This window comes from Heterocephalus glaber, unplaced genomic scaffold (assembly GCF_053883595.1).
Source record: "Heterocephalus glaber isolate CG9 unplaced genomic scaffold, H.glaber_assembly_v1.0 deba00000122, whole genome shotgun sequence".
In the NCBI taxonomy this organism is placed as follows: Eukaryota; Metazoa; Chordata; class Mammalia; order Rodentia; family Bathyergidae; genus Heterocephalus; species Heterocephalus glaber.
Genome location: NW_028258138.1, coordinates 83,234,585 through 83,253,747, shown reverse-complemented (window position 1 = coordinate 83,253,747; position 19,163 = coordinate 83,234,585). Strand labels below are relative to the sequence as shown.

The 19,163-nt window shown below is 45.2% G+C and overlaps 1 protein-coding gene and 1 non-coding gene across 2 annotated transcripts in view; both read left to right on the top strand.

Moving 5' to 3' along the window:
- Positions 1 to 19,163, top strand: part of Gldn (gliomedin) — a 59,929-nt gene that overhangs the window by 9,260 nt on the left and 31,506 nt on the right. The gene's annotated exons all lie outside the window — the stretch shown is intronic.
- On the top strand, positions 18,377 to 18,483 carry LOC147830539 (U6 spliceosomal RNA). The gene has a single exon (XR_015439423.1). It is a non-coding gene; the product is annotated as a U6 spliceosomal RNA (small nuclear RNA).

The following is a 19,163-nucleotide window of genomic DNA, read 5'->3' as shown; positions in this document are numbered from 1 at the left end:
AATCAACTCTAGGGCCGGGGATTTAGCTCAGTGGCACCACGCCTGCCTCAAAAGCACAAGGTCCTGAGTTCGACCCCCCAGTACAAAAAAAAATCAAGTCTGCCTTCAGTGGACATTTCCTGTCCCTGCCAGACACTGACTGTTACAGTTCCCTGAGGCCATGCAGGAAACAGTGAGCATCTGGACCCCTGAGAGCAGGCAGTTGGCTGTGTTGGCAGCTAAAAGCCACAGCACTGCTTGTGCCGCCACAAAGCCCGAGTGTCCTTCCTGCCGAGCTGGATTGGGGAGCAGCAACAGCAGCAGGCAGGCCTTCGGCCAAGAGGGACAGTGCCTTTGGAGCCGCTGAGCTGTCTGCTGTCCTCTCCCCGTCTCTGCTCCTGTGCCAAGCATGAAATGGGTTTTGTCTTGGAACTGAAGCCACAGGTCCCCTGGAGAGTGCACCTCTACCTTGGGGACACTGCAGACCCCTGTCGCTGGGCCGCCATGCAGCAGGAGTGCACCCGAGACCCCAGCCTGAGGGAGTGTTGGGTAAAGGGCCCTGTGGGGTGAGTTCAGAACAGCTGCAAGTCCTCTGAGGGCCCCTGCCCAGGGACATGTCTGTTGCAGGCTGTGCTGCACCTTAGCCCGGGTGCCCGCCCTTGGCTCGGGTGACATGGCATCCCTAGCTCCTGTGAGGGCCCGGCCAGCTTCCCTCTCATTCTCCGCAGCACCCAGGACCAGTCAGTACCTTCATGTCCTGGACCACAGCGGAGTCACTGGGTGATTGTGGGCAAGGGCTTCACCTTCTCCAAGCTCAGTTTCCTCATCTGTGAGACTGAAATGACAATGCAGGTAGAGTATGGTTCCTAAACAGAGGTAGAGTCAGCTCCTCATAAATGTTCATCCTTGCTGTTGTTAAGATTAATCACTATCAGAGCCCATCCAGGCTGCCAAAACAAAACTCCCATGGGCTTCCCTTAGACTGGGAGCTTATAAACCACAGGACTTGTTTCCCACAGTGCTGGTGGCTAGGAGCCTGAGGTCAGATGCCTCACCGGCCGGTGAGGGCCACTTTCGGTTCACAGATGGCGCCATCCAGGGGTGGAAGGAGCAAAGGCGCTCTCAGAGGCCTTCTTTTCCTCTGTGTGAGAGCTCTCATCCCAGTCAGGAAGGCTCCCCCTTCAGGTCCCAAGTGGCCTGTGTCTGCAGCCCTGTCTCGAGCACCATCACATGGAGTTTAGGCCTCAGCATGAGCCTGAGGGGACTAAAGCATGGAAGGCGGCAGGCACTAGCACTGCACCATCGGCCCTCCTTGCCCCACAGCATCAGCATCCTCTCCACTTATTGCTTCCTGTTCCTTCAAGGCACCTGTCTGTCCACCTCTGCTCTTAGCTGCTGCTTTGAGATAATATGTGGCCTCTTGGAATCCAGACTGGCCTCAGACCAGGCTGAATCACTGTTTCGACAGCAAAACAAGAGTTACCCTTGAAAGCCCAGTGGGCCTCTTCAGGGGTGCAGGATTTTGGGCTCCCCATGGCTCCAAACACCGCTGAAGGTGACAAAGGGTGACCCCACCCCCCGAAGTCACCTTCTCCCTTTCTGGCTGCCTCAGCTATGGTTACCTTTGTGGATTCCTGCTGGTAGCATTCCTGAGAAAATGTCTGCTCACTTTCATGCAGAACCTTGAGAAAATGTGAGTGGAGCACAGGGAAAGATCAAGTCCTAAGAAAGGAGAGCCCTTTGCTTCCTGGGGTCTCCTGTGCTCGGGACGCAGTTACCTTTGCAGGAGCTATCAGCACAATGGTTTTTGATTAAGAAACGCTGAGGTAATTTAAAGACATATTTCTTTCTACATTCCTCAAACTCTCCACAACTACCACCCAAAACAGAAAGCCTTGGCCAAATGTAGTTGATATTCAAGCTTAATTTACATGCATTTTATCTACAGACTAAAGGTCATGTTGTATAAAACAAGCTGAAGGGTTTTGGTTGTGATTCAGCTACAAAAGGAGCATTTTTCAGCCCATCAGTTGCTTTTATGGAAATCTTTCAGTTTTAACAGCACTATGATTTAAATAGACATAATTTGCTTGCAGTTTAAAGTTCAAGATACAATTTTCTTTGCTGAAAGGTAGTGTTAAAACAAGGCCAACTAAGGACCATTCAAAATGCAATTTGTGGAGTTTGTTCTGAAAGTGATAAAGTAACCCCTTCACCTGCCACTCAGAACAAGTTTCTTGCACTTGCCAAAGGGCTGAGAACACTGGGGCCTTGCCTGGGAGGATATATACATGCACATATATGGAATGAGTTGTGAATTATGGTCCTCACAAGCTAAAATGTTGAGCTGGTGACTGCAAAATAATCCCCCACTTTTCAGTATCTCGGCAGGTGAGCATTGGAGCCAGCACTTTCTTCATCAGGAGGCAGAATATAGGGCTGGGGTTTAAGCTCAGTGGTAGAGCACATGTTTAGCATGAGTGAGGTCTTCGCTTTGATCCCCAGCACCAGGAAAGGGAGGGAGGGAGGGAAAAGAAGGAAAGAAAAAGAGAGCAAAAGAGACAGAGAAAGACTGAAAGAAAGAAAAGAAAGGCTGAAAAAAAGAGAGAAAGAAAACCAAAGGAAGGTTTGAAGGCTGAGCTGTAGCTCAGTGATAGTGCATTCCCTCAACAAAAGCAAGACCCTTGAGTCAATCCCCAGCACTGGTGGTGGGGGGCAGAACATGTCTTTCCCACAGGTATTTGTGGAATCTTTGAGGACACTGGAGCTAAATTCTTTGGGGAGAAGTAATCCACAGTGAGCTGTGTGATGAGACAAGAGGGGGCAACCAGCACCGAAGTGATGCAAGTCTGAACTGAGGGGCAGCAATGAGGCTGGGCAGGCAGGGGCGCATTGCCCCACCGGGAAGGGAGAGCCTAAGGCAGATCGTGCAAGGGAGGCAGGGCAGGAGGCCCAGGCGGCTTTCCGGACAGACAGTCGGGCTGGGAGAGGGCAATGAAGCTAAGAAGGACCACTCTAGACACTTGACCAAGGGGACCCGTAAAGACGGTGACTGAACAGGAGACGCTGGTCTCTGCAAAGACCAGAATGAGGAAAGAATAGAGGGAAAGAGAGAGCTAAAAGTATTTCAGAAAACTACAACTAGAAATACTGTTTGACACACCCATACATCTAGCCACTATATTACAACGATGCATGCATACCCATGTGTAAAGCAGCACAACCCACACCGGATGAGTCACAGAAGTGGCCAAACGTCCATCAGCAATGAATGGAGAAAGAAGATATATTCATACAACGGAGCACTACTCGGCCATAAAGAAGGATACATTTGAGTCATTTGTAGGAAAATGGATGAAACTTCACACCATAATTCTAAGTGAAATAAATCAGCCTCAGAAGGTTAAATATCCCATGGTTTCTCTCATATGAGAGATCCAAAATATAAATAAAGAGCAAAATAAAAGAGACACGTTAAGCAGCAGGGGAGTGGACTCTGGAACTGGGAGGGAGCCCTCGGGGAGGAGAGAGAGGGGGGAAACGGATGGAGATGCGATGTTTTATTTACCCAACCCCCGGGCTGAATGTAATCACTGGCCACAAACACGGACCGATAAAAATTAAAGACAAACAGAAAGTCAAAGCGGAGCTACACAGTCCAGTTCGAAGATTCGCGCCCAGCGAAGGTGGCACTTGGGAATGGAGGGGGCTGACGCGGAAGGAAGTGCGCTGGGTCAGAAGATGGCCCGGTCTGTCTAGCGCGGAAGGGCCGATGCGATTGCGGTGCGCCAGGTGAGGAAACAGACCGGAAGTGCGAAGCCCTGCAGAGAGCAGAGGGGAGGAGAGCGCCTCGCTTCCGCCAGTAGCCATCTTCCCTGGGAGGGCTCACGAGCCTGCGCCGTAAGGCGTCCTCAACCTGCCCCAGCACCGTAGCGAGCATGCGCCCTGGGCTCGGCCTGAGGCCCCGCTGGCTACCTCTGCAGTCTTTCACCTGTCCGCCCCGCCTCTCGGCCTTCAGGCTGCAAAGCCCTGCGTATCCCAGGGGTCCAATTAGGTCACCCGTGTAGTGAGCAGCTTGTGCCCAGAACTCAGTAAGGTCACGCATGGTTAACATTTCTCAGATACTTATTTTCCATGCTCCAGGGACTTGGGAAACTTGATAATTAAAAGGAATGTGGACATGGAATCAGAACTTGCCAAAGAAAGGGCAGAGTTTAGGAGGACCCTAAAGTTTGGGATCTCGGGCGATTGTAGCAACACACGCGCACAAATGTTATTTTACAGGTAGTTGTTTTGGTGGTTACTTGATCAAAAAGGGAAAAATATAATGGGGGGGTATCGGATTTAGAGAATTTCATTAGACTAAGTGTAATTTGCAGGTGCACTGGGTATGGCTGGGCGTGGTGGCGCACACCTGTAGTCCCAGCCCTTGGAAGGCTGAGGCAAGAAGATCACAATGAGTTCAAAGCTAGGCTGAGCCACATAGCAAGACCCTGTCTCAAAAAAATAAATAAAATAAAGGCCTGGGGATTTAGCTCAGTGGCACCATGTCTGCCTCGAAAGCACAAGGTCCTGTGTTCGATCCCTGGTACTGGAAAGAAAATAGATAGATAGAATTAAATAAAACACACACACAAATAATTTGCAAGTGTTTTTATTAAGTTGTACGTGTTGACCCAATCTGTAGCTTGTTGGACCAAAGGTGCTGCCCAGCCAGGGCTCTGGCATTGACAGCATCAGCAGTTGTCTTGGCAGAGAGCATCTCTGACCCCTAAGGACCTCATCCAAGGGTTTTCTGGAGCAGCTACTTGAAGTCATTCCCTGTGCTGAGGGAGAGGGGCCGCACAGGTTGACAAAACAGTTTCTTGGTGTTTTTGCTGTATAGAAAGAATGCCACAGGGCAGAGCTTGAAGATAAGGGCTTTATTTTTTTTTTGTCTGTTCCCCCCCTGTCAGTCAAGCTGCTTAACTAGAATTTGAGGATAAGAATACTTAGATAGGAATCTGAAATTACCTGAAGATGTTTGTTGACAGGGACAGCGTGAGCACAAAACAGTTATCAGTGGCTAGCAGGAGCTCCTTCCAGCAGCCTCCTGCCTCTAGAGCTCCATTCGAGGTGTGGGGGCACAAGTGACTCTCAGCACACTTCAGAGTGCTCAGCTCTCCCTGCACATACTTGGTTCTATCGTGCATCTAAAACTTTGTGTGTGTTTTGATCTCAAATTTCTCTGTTGGTCCCCTTGTCTCTCTGAATACACCTCGCGGTTCTGTACTGCACTTCTAGGGAAGTATTTGGTGACTACTGCTTGTCTAACTGATCCAGAACTCATAAGTACAAAGAGCACCCAGGTGTCTGCTAGTTTCTGAGCCTGTTTTCTTGGTCTGTGAGGAGTTTTGGAGATGAGGCCTGGAGCATTTTCAAAATCACTTCCGAGGACTCCATGCTACCCACCTGTCAGGAAGTGACCTGAGGCATTGGAAAGACTGACTTAGACGCCTGTCACAGATTCAGTCATCACTGTGCATCACTGAGCTATTGTGTCACTATTGCAGGTGAACAAGACACTGTGCACACAAAACCCTAAATCTCTGACTCCTGGAGCTGGTGTTCTGCAGCAAGGGGAGGGGCAGACCAAAAGCAAGTACATAGATCATCTGTAATACCAGAAGGTGATAAGCACTACAGCGAATGATAAAATAGTGTTGAGGATTAGGGAAGGGAGACAGGAAGATGCCGTTCCAAGCAATGTGGCTGGGAAAGGCCTCGTGGAGAAGGTTGCATGTGCACAAGGACTTTTAAGAGGTGGTAGGGGTCATATTGATGCCACAAGAAGGGCCATGAGAGCACCAGAACAGCAAGTGCAAAGGCCCTGGTGCAGGAGGGTCTAGAGAGCTCAGGGGAGAGCAAGCCCGGAGAGGCATGAGTGGAAGGGGGCCAGGGAGATAATTGAGAGGAGGAGGAACCAGGAGACCAGCTCACACCCCAGGGCCTTGGGGACCATTGTGTGAGGACACTGGCTGTTGTAGCGAGTCTCTGGAACAAAAGTGATGAAGAATCACTGTGCCTTCTCTGTGAGGAGAACAGACTGTGTGGCAGTGGGGGGTGGACAGGGAAGGGCCGTGTAGACAGTGACTGCAGCGGTGCAGGGGAGGGCATGCTGCCCTAGACCCCATGGGTGATCGGAGGTGGGAAGTGCCTGGGAGACCTGATGCTTGAGCGGGTGGCACTTTGACCACTTAAATGTGAGTATGAGGAAAGGAGGAGCTGAGTGACTCCTGTGTTGGTGCCTGGGCCATGAGAGAATTGCCGCTAACTGAGGCAGCAGGACTGCAGGCGGAACAAGTCCAGGAACAGGATCGGGAGTTCAGCTCTGGACACCGTTAGCACTGGGATCTCCACCCAGTCTCCCAGTGAGGTGTCAGGGCCAGCTTCGTGCACGGGCCTGGAGAAGTGAAGTACCAGGGGACACACTCAGGAAATAGTGGAGCAGCTGGGCGTGACATTGCAGGGAGCACTAATCAAGAATCCATCTACCCCTTATTAAACCTGGACTGCTTGAAAAATGGAAAAGGCAGGGCCGGGGATTTAGCTCAGTGGTTCCGCTGCCTGCCTCACAAGCGCAAGGTCCTGAGTTCGATCCCCAGTACCAAAAAAAGAAAGGAAAATGGAAAAGGCTCTTTTATAAATGACCAAATTAAGTCAACTAATTGTATTGTGAGCCTGTTATGCCCAGAGATTGTTGTCTGACTGCAAAAAGCATAGGACCTCACTTATAAAAGTGTTTGCCGGGGCCGGGGATTTAGCTCAGTGGCACTGTGCCTGCCTCATAAGTGCAAGGACTTGAGTTCCATCCCTGGTACCAAAAAAAAAAAAAAACTGTTTGCTGATTAAAAAACAGATATACTCTTAAATGAGCCCAAAATATCTTTTTTAAAAAGCTTCTAGAAATCAAGTATTTTGCCAAAAATAAGGCATGCCCAGTGCCTGCCATAGGCAGTGGGAGGGCGCACTCTGGTTGATACGGCTCAAGGCACTGATGGGCTGCTGGGGTGGGGAGAGATCCCCAAACACCCATGCAGTGGAACAGTGGATAACAGGACCCCAAGAGCCATCCACATAAGGCTCTGTGCAACCAGAAGAGGCTTCAAGGAGGAGGGTCCTTTGGAAGGGACCTTAACTTGAGGGATGGAAGGGGATGCACCCGAACAGCAGGTGTTCAAGGTAGCATCCGATCATGAACACAGATGCAGAAACATCCCAAGTCTTTATTTGGTCCTTTTATTCAGAAAAATAAAAGTTTCTGTCTTCATTGTTTCCTCCTTTATTGCTTTTCCTTATGGAGATACGAGTTTCTGACCTATATCATATTTGTCTCTCTGAAGAACTTCTTTGTCTTCATTTTTGGAAATTATTTTGAATATGGAACTCTAGATTGGCAATGTTTTTCTAGGCTTAGGATGTAGCACAGTGGTGGAGCACTTGTCCGGCAGGCATGAGTGCCCTGGGCACTACAGGAAGGGAAATAAAATGTTTTTCCTTCTGTTTTCTTCTTGCATTGTTTCTGATGTTTTTCTTAGTTTTATGTGAAATGTGTCGTTTCTTCTCTGGCTGCCTTTTAGATATTCTCTTTATCACAGGTTCTACATAATTTTATTTTGATACACCTTACATTTGGGGTTTGTTCAGCTTATTAGACCATGGATTTCCACTAAATTTTGGAAAATTTTCTGCTATTATTACTGCAGATATTTTTTTTGCTCTCCTTGCCATCCCAGGACTCTACACACGTAGTGGGTTCTTTAAAACTGTCCACAGCTCAGTGGTGCTCTGTTTTTGTTCATTTGTTTGCTTGTTTGTTCATTTGTTTTTGCAGTGCTGGGGATTGAACCAAAGGCCTGGTACATGCTGGGTAAGTGCTACCACTGAGCCATACCACCTGGCCCTGCTCATTCACAAAGTCTTGGGCCAGGGATGTAGCTCAGTGGTGCCACCGCCTGCCTCGCAAGCACAAGGCCCCAAGTTCGATCCCCAGTACCAAAAAAAAAAAAAGTATTTTCCATAGGTTTCACTTTGGGTAATTCCTATTGCTGCATCCTGAAGTTTGCCAAGTTTTCTTCTGTCATGTCTAATTGGCCCCTAGTGCAGTGTGCTTTTCATCTCAGACATTATAGTTTTCATTTCTAAGAAGCAGGAGTTGAGTGTTTCTTACACTTTTCATTTCTACCTAACAGGTTCAACCTTTCCTCTGGCTTTTTGAACATAGGAAATACAGTTAAATAACTATTTCATTGCCTTTCTCTACTAGCACCTTTCTTGTGTGTTGTTTCTGAGTGCATTTCAGTTGACTGACTCCCTACCTCACCCCATCATTGGTTGCACTTTCCTGCTTTTCTTTTTTTTTTTTAGTACTGGGGATCGAACTCAGGTCCTTGCGCTTGCGCTGCAGGCGGCGAAACCACTGAGCTAAATCCCCAGCCCCTTTCCTGCTTCTTTTCGGGCACAGTAACTTCTTACTGGACTCCAGACATTCTGAGTTTGCCTTCCCAGGTGCTGCAGCCCAGTGAAGCACCCTTCAATTCTGAGGAAAGCCAGCTAGCCATCCCAGAAACTACAGATCCTGCTCATGCCAAAAGCTCCTACTGTTTACCTAGCTGGCTCTTTGAGGATGGTGCAGGGTTCTTAGTTCTGGAGCTGAATCACGAGTCCAAGCAGGAGACCTTGCTGCTGCCAACTCCCACCTAGCAACAGGAAGAACAAAAAGACCTGATATTACTGAGGGCCAGGCACTCAGACTGGGACCGCACCTGGCTGGGAAGCCGGGTTGCTGGAGCCTGCTGGGCTTCGGGCAGGAGAAGGGGAGATTCAGGAGGGTTACAACCGCCACCGAGGGCTTGTGTTTGGTGGGTTGTAGCGCTTACTGATTTGTGCTTGGAGTTTTCTATAAATCCTACTTTGTGTACATTTTGAGTTCAGTTGATAAGCTGAACTGGCAATTAGACTTTAACGAAATATCTTTTTTGAAATAATATGAATAGATAATATCTCATAAAGCAGAATAAGCTGACTTATGTGCAGTTCATGACCAAATATGTTTTTAGAACACCAGAACAAATGTACCGAGTTTTGTTTTGTTTTGTTTTGTTGTCTCTCTGATACTGGGGATTGAACCCAGACCCTTTGCACTGACCTACATTCCCAGCCCTTTTTTATTTTGAGATAGGTTCTCCCTATGTCACTAAGTTACCCAGGCTGGGCTCAAGCTTGCTTGCCTCCTGCCTCAGCCTCCTCATGCAGTTCATAGGAAGAAACCCCCAGAACATCTGTTGAATGAGCCGACATTTCCCAGCCTTCCTTCTGACCTGTGGTCAGACCCTAAGAAGGTCTCGAAGGTACCTGGTGGAGGAAAGGCCCCTCGGAGACTCCAGCCTCATCCTTCTGTGTTTCTCACTGTTAATGGCTTGTAGGTGTTTCCAAAGGCCCTGGTCTTGGCTGAAGGATTTTTCCAGGGTATTGGCCCACAGATGCTTTCTGGAACAGCCTTCCAGCTGAGATGGTCGTGCAGTCCTCAGCCAAGCCAGGCTTCTTCTGTGCAAAAGACCTGGCCAGTGCTTCTGGGTGGCCTTCCATCTAATGCTTGTTGGTCATTTGTTCAACATTTTGCTAAGGAATCCAGGCAGTGACTAAGGCAGAGTGACCAAGGCTGCCAGAGGCTGCATGCAGTCTCCAGACACTAGTCAGGAAAGCACTCCCAAGAAGTAAGTCCTAATCCTTGGGATGCGGCCCCTGCCGTTCTGACCCATTTAGCAACAGGAAGTGCTGGTGAGTACCATGCTTTCCATAGCATTGTTAGCCTTCCTTGCACTTCCATCTCTGCCTAGCTGATCCAGCCTGGCCAGCCCTGACTGCCAACCTCATGCAGACACCCTGACTCAAGAGAGTGTGAAAAGTGTGTGTAGTATTACTCTGTGGGCCAGCGGACATCCATGTTTTCTGGCTTTACATGTCTCAGGGACTCTACATAACCCTAGTATCTTCAAGGCCCTGTTTTCTAGAAACTGTTGGAGTGTCTGCAAAGATGAAAGATGCCTAGACAAACAAGCCCAAAGAGAAACAGCAGCGACATAGTGGATCTTCAGTTTCTGTCATAGAGAAGTTCAAACTTCCCCCAAGTTTCAACTTGTCTGCTGAAACAAGTTGACAAGAGACAGATTAATAGAAGAAAGATGTACAGGTTTTATTATGTGCCTGAGCACAGGAATCATACAAAATAAGAATGAAATCCAAAGAAGGGCCCAGATGGTTGAAGCTTAAGTAACATTTTGAGCTATGGGAAGAAATAAGGTCTTAAAGCCCCGGAGGAGAGGCAGTAGCAGGTTGCAGGAGTAAACAGAGGCTGTCTTATGTTGAGGGCCCAGAAGAACAGTTTTTAGAAGCCTGTCTCTGAGTTGGTGATTTTTAATCTCTTCCTGTGGTTAATCTTTCCTGGAGATTTAACGAGATTCCTAAGGAGGGAGTTTAAGACAACCACACTTCTTTAGGAAGGAGCATCCTCAGAGAGGTGAGTGAACCCCACAGAAAGCCCTCCCGAGCTTGGGGGCAGGAGTGGCATGCAAGAGGCTAGAAGCTGCCTCTGCCTCTGAGGCAGCTTCTAAGCTCTTCCCAATGCTTTTAATCCAGAAATATGCTGCATACTACAGCACCCCAGATTCAGGGTTGTGGTTTCTGAGCCCTAACACTATGAACAATGTTATTGCCAGTCAGAGAAAAGCAGTCCTACTGGCTGAGAAACACAGTCCCCTGCTGGGGGAGGTGCGTTACCAATGTCAGAGTATTTACTGAGTGCCCAGCACATGCTCAACACCTAGCACTGGGAGAGGCAGTGGGTGAGTGAAGGGGACAGTCAGGATGGAGCGGTCCCTACCCGGAAGAGCCTGTATGAGAACCCAGGGGAACACGGAGGGCCAGGCAGCCCCACAGCGTAGGTCCAGCAGGGCCCTGGCAGGTCAGACCTTGAATTTCACTGGAGCTTCAGAGCATCTCCATTCAAGGTGCCAGGGTTCAAAGCAGGCCACACTGGAAATTCAACAGTGCATTTTCCACATAAAAATGGTTCACACACAAACTAAGGGACCTCAGCCCAAATGGCACAAAGTCTCAATTTTACAGCAATTACTGCAGTTTATACAGCATGAGGAAGAATATCTTGACCTTGTTCGTGACTGGCAGTCACATCATTTTTTAAGGCAAACACTGGTAAAGCCGACTGGCTTGAGTTCATTGAATCTTGGTAATAAGGACAAAAAATTACTTTGTGTCTGTTTTGTTTTTCTTTCATTTTGAAGTTGAGGGAGAGGAAACCAGAAAGAGTAAGTTTTGGTTAGATGCCCACCAGTGAGTGGCCTTGGATGTCTAAACTGCTTTTTTAAAACAAAGACAAACTTCACATTGGCCTTGGGGTTTGTGGACTGTCTTCACCACATCATAACCATGATGCAAATTCCTGCTCTTCCGGGGGATGAGTCTGAGGTGGGTGGCTTTAGCTTCACACTCCCTGGAGGGATTTTTCTAGAATCTGTGGTCCAAACCTCCAGGGACAAGCAGGTGGGTCACCCCCGTAGCCCTGGGTCTGCAGTGCAAGGATGCGAGGGCCATGCCTGGTTATCAGGTCTGGAGCTTGTCTAGCAGGACTATTTCATGCACTTAACAACATCGATTTACATAATTAAGGTGCATCCTGAAGAGTATTCTTGATTGTCTAACACACCTGAGATTTAAGTTACAGAATAGGTCGGATCTGGAAGGTGACTTCTCATTTACACAGTGTTCCAGTTAGCACTGGAGGCCACGCTTGGGGAATTTGGCCCGATCTATGCTTTCAGCAACACACAGCTAGATCCTCGGGTGAGGGTGGCAGATTTGCTTCCTTACTTCTCCCTGAATTAATCCTGAGAGGAAAAGGTGCCAGGAAGGGATTTCAAAAGGGCAGCGATCAACCAGCCACTTGGGGAAGGCCGTCGCCACGCTTAGCTCTATTCTGAGGAGGCAGACAGTACCATTAAACTTCCCTGTTTCGCACAGGAACTGACACATTTTCTATTACATCTTTATTTGTAAAACTCTAATGTTCTACTCATATACAAAGCTAAGGCAAAAACTGCATTTTGAGTAAAATTCACACATTGCAGTTGCATAGGCTAAGCTGCAGGAGAAAGCTTAGTAAGTAGCTCTGCCAGGCATGGAGGTGACCTGGCCAGCTCTGCCTACTCTCCAGGCTGCCCCCCTCCCCAGGCCTCAGGCCTCAAATGCACTTCACAGCAGTGTGAAAACCATCTGTGCTGCCCGAACTTCTCATTTACAGATGAGTAACTCGGGCCAGGGTGGCTCCACTTTCATTTACTTGATACTTTGGGGTTTGGCAGTTTATTTGAGAAGAATAGTCTAAGGCTTATGAGCAACTTGACCACCACTGGACGAGTCAACTGTTGCAGCTTATTCTCTTTATTTGTATAGAAACAGAGATTTTTCCAAATCACTTCAAGCACTGGGGGCAATGGGAAGGGCACGGTGTTGGGGGTCTCAGGAAGGCTGAGTTATTAACCATCCTCTCGACTTCCTGGCCACCATCTGTTGTCCTGCCACTCGCAGCCGAGAGGTAGGGGCTTCTGAACTGCTGTCCCACCTCTCCCAGCTCAGAGGAGATGCGCCACGCAGGCGCCAACAGCAACCCCCCCAGGTTGAAATGAGAAGACATGTAAATAAGTCTCAAAAACAGACTTCCAGATCACCTAGAGCAACCCCAAAGGGAAATGAGATGGAGCACTCTGATATTCAACCACCTGGACCCACTGAACTGGCAACAAAAGAGGATCTGGAAAAAATGAAATCAGAAATAATTTCTCAAATAACAGCAGAGATTGTGCTCATAGTGCAAGACATGATTAATAAATCCAGAGAGGAGCTGAGGAACATGATGGAATCCCAACATAGGAAACAAATGCAATCCATAAAGCAGATGCAAATAGATTTCCAGGAGATGAAAAACTCCACTGAAAGAATGAGCCAATGTGAGGACAGAATTTCAGATGTAGAAGATAAGATTGCAATTAGTGACCAGGAAAAGAAAAATTCCTTCAAAATTGTAAGGGAACACAAGAAATCAATCCAGTAATTGCTAGACCATGCAAAGAAGAATAACATAAGACTGATTGGAGTCAAAGAAGAAACAGGAGAGAGTGGAGATGACATAAAAAAAACTCTTCACAGAAGTAATGGCAGAAAACTTCCCAAGCAGGAGAAAAGAACTTGACATACACAAAAGTGAGGCATATAGGACTCCAAATAGCCTTGATCAAAAAAAATCTACACATAGGCATATAATTGTTAAGATTCCAGAAACTCAACAGAAGAACAAAGTTCTACAAGCAGATAAAGAAAAGAAACAAATCACATACAAAGGAAAGCCCATCTGAATCACAGCAGACTTCTCAACACAAACTATCAAGGCAAGAAGAGCTTGGAGTGACATATTCCAACCCTTAAAAGAAAACAGCCTTCAACCCAGATTGATGTACCCTGCAAAACTATCTTTCAAAATTGATGGAGAAATAAGATACTTTCATGACAAAGAGCACCTTAGGAACTTCATGAATACCAAACCAGCACTCCAAAAACTTTTACACAATATCCTAGGAATAGATATTGAGGATCTCAACCCCAGGAAACAAAGCAAAATGAACCAATCTGGTGCAACAAGAAAGTAAATGTAAAGGGGGAGAACCCAACAAAAAGAAAAAGTTATGACAATGATAAGTCAATATGTTTCAGTTATAACCATCAATGTTAATGGTCTCAATTCACCAATCAAAAGAAGTAGACTGGCAGAATGGGTCAAGAAGCAAAATCCAACAATATGCTGCATACAAGAAACACACTTAATTCAAAAGAAAACTCATAGACTGAAAGTTAAAGGGTGGAAAACAATACTCCATGTGATGGGAACCTGAAAAAAAGCAGGAGTAGCTGTCCTCTTGGCAGATCAAGTAGACTTCAAACCAACACTGATTAAGAGAGACAAAGAAGGACACTACATTCTTGTTAAGGGCAGAATCCAATAGGAAGAGATGACAACCATAAATATCTATGCATCAAACGCTAATGTGCCCAACTATATAAAACAAATACTAACGGACATGAAAAGTGATATATGCCCTAATACAATTGTAGTGGAGGAACTCAATACCCCACTGTCACAAATAGATAGATCAACTAGGCAAAAAATAAGTAATGAAATACTAGAACACAGTCGAACTCTTGAACAAATGAATTTAACAGATGTTTACAGAGTCTTCCACCCCACAAAATCAGAATACACATTCTTCTCAGATGCACATGGGTCATTCTCCAAAATAGACCACATACTCACACACAGAACATGTTTAAGTAAGTGCAAACGAATTGAAGTTATCCCCTGTATATTATCAGACCATAGTGCGATGAAATTGGAGATCCATAGCAAAAGAAACTCAAAAAATTTCATAAACACGTGGAAATTGAACAACACACTTCTGAACAAGCAATGGGTCACAGAGGAAATTAAAGAAGAAATCAGACAGTTCCTTCAATTAAATCACAATGACAGCACAACATATTGGAATCTATGGGACACAATGAAAGCAGTCTTACAAGGGAAATTCATAGCACTGAATACACATATTAGGAAAACAGAATGAGCCCAATTAAACAACTTGATGCTGAACCTCAAGCTTCTAGAAAAAGAAGAGCAGGACAAACCCAAAGCTCATACAAGGGAGGAAATTATAAAGATCAGAAGAGAAATCAATGCAATGGAGACTAAGAGAATGATACAAAAAAATCAATGAAGCCAAGAGTTGGTTCTTCGAAAGATTCAACAAAATTGACAAACCCTTAGCCAAACTTATCAGAAAAAGGAAAGAAAAGGCCCAAATCCATGCAATTAGGAATGAAAAGGGTGAAATTAGAACAGACCCAGCAGAAATCCAGAGGATCATCAATACCTACTTCCAGAACCTATTTGCCAATAAGATGGACAACACAGAAGACATGGACAGATTCCTAGATACATATGAATTACCAAAGTTGAACAAAGAAGACCTAAAAGTTCTAAACAACCCAATATCAATCAATGAAATTGAAAATGTATAAAAAACTTATCAACTAAGAAAAGCCCAGGCCCTGATGGCTTCACTGCTGAGTTCTATAAGACATTTAGAGAGGAACTGCTGCCACTACTGTTTAAACTCTTCAATGAAATTGAAAGGGAAGCAATACTCCCAAATTCATTCCTGGAAGCAAGCATCACCTTGATCCCCAAAGCAGAGAAAGACCCAATCAAAAAGGAGAACTATAGGCCCATCTCACTAATGAACATAGATGCAAAAATCCTTAATAAGATACTGGCAAATAGAATGCAGAAGATCATCAAGAAGATCATACACCCTGACCAAGTGGGATTCATCCCAGGGATGCAGGGATGGTTCAACATACACAAATCAATCAATGTAATACACTATATCAATAGAGACAAGGACAAAAACCATATGATTATCTCCATAAACACAGAAAAAGCATTTGACAAAATCCAACATGCATTTATGATAAAAACCCTACAAAAAATTGGAATAGATGGTCTCTACCTCAAACTGATAGAAGCCATCTATGAAAAACCAACAGCCAGTATCATACTAAATGGTCAAAAACTGAAATACTTCACACTCAAATCAGGAACAAGACAAGGATGTCCACTATCACCACTCTTGTTCAATATAGTTCTGGAAACATTAGCCACAGCAATTAGACAAGAGAAAGAAATAAAATGAATAAAGATAGGAAATGAAGAAGTCAAATTGTCATTATTTGCAGATGACATGATACTCTATATAGAAGACCCCAAGAACTCCACCAAAAGTCTTCTAGACTTAATAACCAAATTCAGTCAAGTAGATGGTTACAAGGTCAACACACAAAAATCAATAGCTTTCCTCTACACCAATGACAGACTCACTGAGACAGAAATAGGGCAAATAATTCCTTTCACAATAGCATCCAAAAAACTGAAATACCTAGGAATCAACCTAACAAAAGAAATCAAAGACCTCTTCTCTGAAAACTATGGCACTCTGAAAAGAGAGATTGAAGATGATATCAGAAAATGGACAGACATCTCCTGCTCCTGGGTAGGAAGGATTAATATAGTGAAAATGGCCATACTTCCAAAACTGCTATATAGATTTAATGCAATTCCAATTCAGATCCCAGCAGGATACTTCATGGACCTTGAGAAAACAATCCAAAAATTCATTTGGAACAAGAAGAGACCCAGAATAGCAAAAGCAATTCTAGGTAACAGAGACATGGCAGGGGGTATCACAATCCCCAACTTGAAACTATACTACAAAGCTACTGTGATAAAAACAGCATGGTACTGGCAAAGAAACAGACCTGAGGACCAGTGGAATAGATTAGAAGATGCAGAAACAACTCCAGACACACTCAGCCATCTCATCTTTGATAAAGGAGCCAAACACCCTCACTGGAAGAAAGATAGCCTCTTTAATAAATGGTCCTGGAAAAATTGGGTTTCAATTTGCCAAAGATTAAAACTAGACCTATATCTCTTGCCATGCACTAAACTAAAATCAAAATGGATCAAAGATCTAAATATTAAAATAGAAACACTGAACTGGCTGGAACAGAGGTTAGGTAGAACTCTTGAAGACATTGGTGTAGGAAAAGATTTTATGAACAAAACCTCAGTTGCCCGTGAACTAGCACAAACAATCAACAAGTGGGATCTCTTCTCTTATTAAAAAGCTTCTGCACAGCAAGAGAAACCACCAGCAGTGTGAAGAGACAACCCACAATGTGGGGAAAAATCTTCACCTGCTTTCCTCAGACAAAGATCTACTATCTCAAATCTATGAAGATCTTAAAAAGATCAGACCTCCCAAATTTAAAGACCCAATCCGAAAATGGGCATCTGAAATGAACAGACATTTCTCAAATAAAGAAGTAGAAATAGCAAATAAATACATGAAAAAAATGTTCAACAGCACTGGTCATTCGAGAGATGCAAATGAAAACAACGCTGGGATTCCACCTCACTCCAGAAAGAATGGCTGCTATCATGAAATCAACCAATAACAAATGCTAGCAGGGCTGTGGGGAAAGAGGAACCCTGCTCCACTGCTGGAGGGAGTGTAGACTGGTGCAACCACTGTGGAAATCAGTATGGAGATACCTTAAAGAACTAGGACTAGAGGTCCCATTTGACCCCGCTATTCCCCTGCTGGGGATCTTCCCCAAACAATTAAAAGAATCATACCACAGTGATATATGTGCACCCATGTTCACAGCAGCACAATTTGTAATAGATAAAACCTGGACACAGCCCAAATGCCCATCAACTGGAGACTAGATAAAGAAAATATGGGGGTTTTTTATAAAATGGAGTACTACTCAGCCATAAAAAATGAGAAATTAGAGACATTTATAGCTAAATGGATGCACACTGAGGCGATACTCTTAAGTGAAATAAATAGGACACACATGTATAAATACCAAATAGTTTCTCTAGTGTGAGTAACTGAATGTGTAAATAAGGACTAAAAGGTATAATAGATAATGCGAAATAGGAAAAAAAGGGGAAGGGGAAGTGGGAGGGTAGGGGAAAGGAAAGAAGGGAATGGAATTAATATGAGAAAAGGAAGAAAAGAAAACAAAGTCTTTGTAAATAGGGAGGGACGGAGGGGTTGAAGGGAGGGCAGGGGAAGGGGGAAAAATAAGAACCAAGAGAGACTATGTAAAGGTGCAAATTCCCAATGATGAATGTCATTATACTGTATACCTAAAATGTACCAATGATTAGAATGATTAATCGATAATGCAAAATAGGAAGAAAAGGTCCAAAGGGGTAGGGGTAGTGGGAGGGGCAGGGGAAAGGAAAGAAGGGAAAGGAAAAATGATGAGAAACGGAAAAAATGGAAATAAAGTCCTTGTAAAGAGGGAAGGGTGGGGTGAAAGGAGGGCAGGGAATGGGGAAAAGATAAGAACCGAGATGCATCATGTACAGGTACAATTCCCAATGAGAAATGTAAATGTATTGTATACCTAAAATGTACCAATAAAAGAATGTAAGTAAAAAAAAAAAAATCCTCTCACACTACTGGGCTTTGTTCTCTCTCATCCTTTCTCTCTTCCTCCCTCAAAACATAGCAAAGTAAAACAAATCACCCATCATTTCAACATATCTCTTAATACTGTATAAATGAAACATTGAAAAAATCTCTTTTAACTATATAAATAAATACACATAAAGAAGACAAGATTGGATAAATAAGTGCTACTAAGACAAAACCCAGTGCTCACCTCGGCAGCACATGTACTAAAACTGGAACGATACCGAGAAGATTAGCATGGACCCTGCTCAAGGATGACACGCAGATTCCAGAAGCGTTCCATATTATTTTTACCTTTCCTCTTTAAAAAAGAAAAATGAGCCAAAAGCCAAGCAGCAGCCTCGGTCTGTGGGGGAGAAAGCAGTCTGTCAGTGGTTTTGACCCTCTAACCTTTTCTCTGTACTAATTCAAACGTTTCTAGTTTTTCATTTTCAAGCAAAAAGTTCTGTTTTGTTGTCTGGCTTGAACTGCATTATGCTTTTATCACTTCACAGCACGTTGTGGCTCTTTCCACGAAGTACATGTGCATCTACCTCATCTTTTTTAACTTTCAGAACAAGCCCCTTGTGGGCAGATGTTGAGGTCCTGTGCCTGTTTTGCCTCAGTGCTGCAAAGCCTTCTTGTCCAGAGATCTTGCTATGCTCTTCCTGTAAGGGAGATTCCTAACTCATGGTGTTGTTTTGCTGGTAGGCACAGCCCATTGTATCCCATCTCTAGGTAGTTTGAACAACAGCCAGCTCAAGTCATCTGATGCCAGGTTAGCAGGAAGTCTATTATTCTTCTCCTGAGGCCCCTTCCTTCCCCAGGATCCCCATGGATTCTGCTAACCCAGTGATGCCGTTCTCTTCAGAGAGAACACAGGGGTCTGCTCAGGCCACGTGCAGGACCCCTTTGGGGTAGGGGTGAAAAGAGGCATGGTTCCTTCCTGCCTGGCATAAAGAGTCAGGGCAATAGCAGAGAAAGGCCTAG